The sequence below is a fragment of the Chaetura pelagica genome, unplaced genomic scaffold (assembly GCF_000747805.2).
Source record: "Chaetura pelagica isolate M959 unplaced genomic scaffold, ChaPel_1.0 scaffold83, whole genome shotgun sequence".
Taxonomy (NCBI): Eukaryota; Metazoa; Chordata; class Aves; order Apodiformes; family Apodidae; genus Chaetura; species Chaetura pelagica.
Window position 1 is genome coordinate 5,185,856 of NW_009952893.1, and position 5,937 is coordinate 5,191,792.

The 5,937-nt window shown below is 38.2% G+C and overlaps 1 protein-coding gene across 1 annotated transcript in view; it reads right to left on the reverse strand.

Moving 5' to 3' along the window:
• SLCO5A1 (solute carrier organic anion transporter family, member 5A1) overlaps positions 1-5,937 on the reverse strand; it is a 145,771-nt gene that overhangs the window by 26,409 nt on the left and 113,425 nt on the right. The window lies entirely within an intron of this gene.

Below are 5,937 nucleotides of genomic sequence, written 5' to 3' on the forward strand. Positions count from 1 at the left end.
CTGAACCGACAGTCCTGAATTTTGCACTCCACAGGAGGAAAACAGATCACATACTTCCCCTGTAACTTTCTGCTTCAAGGACTACTTCTGGGAAGTTGGGATAATAATAGTATAATTTGAAAAGGGAAACAAAAATTTTTAATTAAACATTTTTCTACATGATTTTAAAGTATTTACAAGAGATGAAAACAAAATATACTGAAAAAAATTTATCAACAATATCAATGAATCTCAACATACCTTACATACAACTCATTTAGCATTCTCAAAAGGGATAAATCAATCAAAAATGAGAGCACATCATTAACTTAAATCGAAGATGTATTCATAAATGTTGCAATTATCCTCAAATCAAGTACCAAAATCCCATCAGCACTGTAGTAAAAAAAACACTTAAATACTTTTAATTCAGTCCTGTAGCGATGTTAAATTACCTTCACAAGGTAATGACAACTCTATTCAAGATTAACGTTTTTCAGATCAGATGCTGTCAATTTAAATATATTTTTTTTCCTTGGGGCTTCTACCAAGATCAGATTTTCTGTTTAAGTATTATAACCTGGTATGGTTTGGGTTTTTTCATTTGCTTTTCACTTGGTACAGATATTGAATGCTGCTTGAAGCTCACTGAATTCAACAACCAGAGCGTTCATTTAGAAATACTACATGTTGAGTAAGAACAACTGAGTGAGAATTTTATTGATGCTACAAGTTGTCAAGTAAAAAATCTGTCTTGCTTTCTCCATTGACTCCAGTAGGTTATCTGTGTAGTTATATTTCTGTAAACAGAATTTAGTCTCTTATCATGTCTAAACTTGTCAGGCTGCAAATTACCATGTAAGTTGTCAGACTGCATCCAGTCTTACCCTATGCCAGTCATCAAAATTTGTACTGAATTCGTTATGAGTACAGAGTTTATAAATTTAATGCAGTCAAATGCTCTAATGTTCCTCTATGAAGAAACATTAAATGTTAAATGCAAAAATAAGTGGAAATAAGTAATGAAAAAATCATATTAAGAAGCACACGTTTGAATCTTAGTGGTTTTTACCACCTACAGCTTTTTCAAAATGTGACAGTTTGCAACAGAGGAACAGAAAGAAACAGGATAATAGGAGTATGAGAACATACAGTATCAATATGAATATAGGGGAACTGCAATGAAACTTCATTACAATAGCAAGTACAAAGACAAAATACTATCAGTATTTATTGGCAAATATGCTGCATGTTCAAAATCGAGTTGATGAAAATTTATCTTGTTCAAAATGAAATAAAGAGAGAAAAAGATGAAAGATCTGCAATACCATTAGATGTCAGCCATCAAACCTCCTCAGCTTTGGCTTTGTGTCTATTTTTGGGTTGGGTTGAGTTAGCTTGGGAGCTTAGATGCAAAAAGAAACCAAAGGGCCAGAGCCAAGATTTTCTAAACCAGTTTTTGCAAAGCCTCTCATGAGGACAGACAATGAGGTTTAAGAAACCAGCCACCACAGGACTGCAGCAGGGCAGGATTTCCTTGGAGACAAGGTTGCAGGACTGAGTGCTTCTCCCCCTGCAACCAGAGCAAGTGGCTATGAGGGTGCTGCTGCCACTGTGAGATAGAAGTCAGGAAACAGAAAGAGGAAAAATACCAGGGTCAGTCCTGCAGGAAACAGCTCTTTGGTGCCAGATGCTCACCTGTGCTGAAAACATGTGGAAGAAAATCGTAAGACAGTAACTTTCTGAAGACCAGACACCACAAAGAGAAACAGCATAAGTGCTCTTTCCAGAAATGGATTCAAAGTCCTTGGCTAAGGGCTGAGTTCCAGCTATTTGGTAATCCGTTATTTTAAAGAGCCTGGTCCAAGTATATTAATAGCTGGTAAAGTTTAGGTCTTCTTGGTAAAACTCAGCTTCAGGAGAACGTCTGGTTTCAAATTTTTTTATTTAAAGATACTGAAGAATTAATTAGGTAAAGAACTGCAGAGCTAACAAACATTCTGTTCTCATGTTTGGATGTAGAGTCTTTCTGTTGACTCCTAGTCTCAGTCTAAAGATCATTATTAATTTCAAAATAATTATCATTTTCAAATTGGATTCCTATGGCTAAATATATAAAACTCCATGTCTTGAAATAAGGATAAGTTCTCTTACACACATGTGAAAGATTCTTCTGGGAATTTTTGTCATGAAATAGAACAGATTATTCCTTAATGCTCCACTAATACATGCTACCTGGAGCAGTTGAGGGTTGAAGCTCTTTATGACTTATAAACAGCAAGTGTCTTGACATACAAGGAAAAGTTGCTACATAGTAAGAAATTTGCAATTAAAATACATATTCAGAACAAGTTCTTCCCTCATTTCCTCCTATGATTATAGTCAAATCCTCTGTGACAGAATCTTGTCTTACACTGCTGAATTTAAAAACATGTAGTAGAAAAACACTAGAAGCAACTCACATCTTTCAATCACACTAATTCTAGTGAAAAGTAAGAACACAAAAAACTTTAAGGATTCTTTGCACTCCATAATCAATCTGTCACTTAAAACACTTCCACGTCACATTATTCTGTGCGAGTAGCCATAGGCCTAGACTTTGATTTCAAGGCCATTATTAAACCTGTCAGGTTCTGATTTTTAACAGGTCTTCCAAAAACATCTCCTGCTTTTGCAAATGCGCATCAGAAACAAGACTATGAGAAGCTGCAGTTTCCCCCATTCTGTCATTTGAACAAATAATTCTCTATTGATTACATTCCTGAAACTGAATCAATCTTTCAGTATGGTTGCAAACATGTTTACTCTTCTATGCAGTAATTAAAAACTTTCAATATCCTCATATTTATTTTTTTCCCTTATTTTTTTAAAAAATAACCTAATATGTAAATAAGTTGAAATCTGCCTTGCTGGACTCATTTACTAGTCTACTGGCAATTTTCTTCCCTTCACGGTCTTTGAAAATATTTTTTCTCTAGTCAGTATTCAGTATCCTGGGCTACATCAAAATAAGGTGGAGGTTGACCCTACAGCTCAAGGGAGGTGATTCTCCTCCTCTACTCTGATCTTGTATTCTCACCTGGAGTACTTTGTCAAGTTCTGGAGCCCTCAACACAGGAAGGACATAGAACTCTTGGAGCATGTCCAGAGGAAGGTCACAAAGATGATCAGAGGGCTGGGGCATCTCTCCTGTGAACTCAGGCTGAGAGTTCAGGTTGCTGAGCCTGGAGAAGAGAAGGCTCCAAGGAGACCTTATAGCGGCCTTCCAGTACCTGAAGGGGCCTACAGGAAAGCCAGGGAGGAACTTTTTACAGGGGCTTGTAGTGATAAGACAAGGGGTAATGGATTAAAACTGGAAGAGTATAGACTTAGATTAGATATTATGAAGAAATGAGACACTGGCACAGGTTGCTCAGGGAAGCTGTGGATGCCCCCTTCCTGGAAGTGTTTAAAGCCAGGCTGGATGGGGCTTTGAGCAACTTAATCTAGTGGGAGGTGTCACTGCCCATGGCAGGGGGTTTGGAACTAGAGTATCTTTAAGGTCCCTAGAGTATTTTTAAGGTCCCTTCCAACCCAAATCATTCTATGAGTCTGTAATTCTATTATTTTCTTTCTTAGTGTGCTGGACCTCTGCTTGATTCATGAAAGCATACAGATGCAAGTAGTACAAATACTCATAAGCAGTGCTCTAAGCAAAACCCTTAAAGCACTGTAAACAGAATTTAAATAAAAAGTCAAGTAATTCTGACTTCAGCACCTTTCTCATAATTCAATATATTTTTTTTATCCCTGTTCCTGTGCATCTAGCCCAAGGCATGCCCATGAATACAACCAGGGAAATCAACCCTCCCCAGTCTTCAGAACTGTCTTCTCAAAATGATATCAGTAAAAGTGATGCAGATATTAGCCAAAGAACCTCCGTTCTGCTGGTGCCCCGAGCTTGGATGGCACTATCCAAGCCTGCAGCTCTGAAGGCGGCTGCCTCAACACCAAGGTCTCAGGGGTCACTTCTGCTCTCACATAGTACAAGGAGGAGACACGATTTGAGACAGAATGCCTGATTTGTTCCTCAGAATAGAAATGAACAATTTTAATCACTCACAACTACTTCAAATGTATTCTACATGGAGCTAATCACTAAATTCTAGAATAATACTTGGTCATGTATTTCACTTCATTATTTACTCACATACCATTTAAACAATCTCATTCAACTCAATTCCTCAAGCATTTTTCAAGACATGCCTTAAGCACCTGGGTGGTGGCCAGACAGCCCCTAATATCTCATAAAGAGTAGGGAGGCCAGGAGCAAGTTTGATCTGGTTGTTACTCTTGTTAACTTGATTTAGAGCAGCTCCTTAAGGCTCCAGCTAACACTGCCCATCACTGCATGGGGCCATGCCAAGCTTTTCTATTTAGAGCTCTTCAAGATGGCCTAAGAAAGGGTGAGGGCAGGGGTGCAAGTCACTCAAGCTCCCTGGCACAGAAGCATCTCCAGCCCACAGTCTGCAGAACTCTCTGACATTTAGAGAGCTCACCAAGCTCCAGGCACTCACTGTCTTCTCCTCTTCCTATCCCTCTCAACTGATCTTTGGGTACTACAGAAGCTCTCGTCCAAATCCTGTGATGGGGCAACACTTCAGTGGACTTAACCTACAGCTACAAGCCCTTCAGGAGTATTGTTATCTTTGCTGATGGCCAGACAAGCATTTTTACCCTGTCTTAGTCAAAGACTGACTGGGAAGGGCATATGACAGCTGGTAGACGTGGAAAGGCAGACAGGAATATTACACATTTAAGGAAGGGTTCTACACTGGGATAAAACTCAAATGTTAAAAAGAAAGCAAAAAACTTCCAAATGCATGTAAATAATACCCTTCAGATTAGATCAGTAAATTTTAGGTAATATAAACATAGTTTTCCTTACACTGGTGCTTCATCCAATTGCACAGTGAGTTTCATCATTACAATTTCCATGGCACAAAACCCTAAGGGTATGCATGTCATAATGAAAACAGTGGTTTTGTCTGCTCAGGTTAATGATTCACATGCATGTATGGGATTAAACTGTGGCTTCTTCATCATAAATCTCCTCTAGTTCATGTTATCTGCACTACCTCTATTTCTCCCAATAAACTACATACAATTTTCTTCTTTCAGTGACCTATTCAATGTTTTATTTAATACTTTTGATACCTGCATCAGAAACCCTCTCCCTTTCACATTACTTACTTGCAACATAAAGAGGAAAAGACTGAATTCCAAGCCCTGGCATCTCAAAACAAGAGAAAAAGCAAAGATACCACTGTATTTTTATCTGATCCCAGCTCTACCATGGGCCAAAACAAAACTCAGCTCACTGAAGTTGGAGGTTTGCTGATAGAGCCAGTTTTGGTTTATATCTTTGACCTATACTAGCAGCAACCCCGGCTCTCTCTCCTCATGCCTTTCCAATTATTTTTCATTCATGTAGAGAATTAACTTATGTGAAATTAGCCAAAGTTACATACAGCAAGACAAGAATAACTTTGTCAGGCTTCCCAGGTAAGAAAACATCAAACCAGAAGACGTAAACAGTTTCTTTCCTGAGACTTTCCTCACCAAAGTTGCACATATTTTACAGATTTAATGGCACTGACCTCTGTCACAGCAGACTACAACATCACTGATACTTATTAGTACAGAACAGAAGATATGACTTACTCAATCATCAGTTTTCTGGCTACTGCCTAAGTGGAATTTCTGCCCATTAAGCTATAAAAAGATGAAGCCCTGATATTCAATGAGAAGTATAAAATGTATATTGCATCTCAGAAGAAGTAATGCTAAATGACTTAGACACATGCAATCCTTTTTTTCCTTCCCATTATAAATGAAATTGCCTCAACTGAGAAGCTTGAGGCATGATCTCATTCCATAAAGCCCACTTAAACTTGAAAAATAATTAAATGAGAGTGC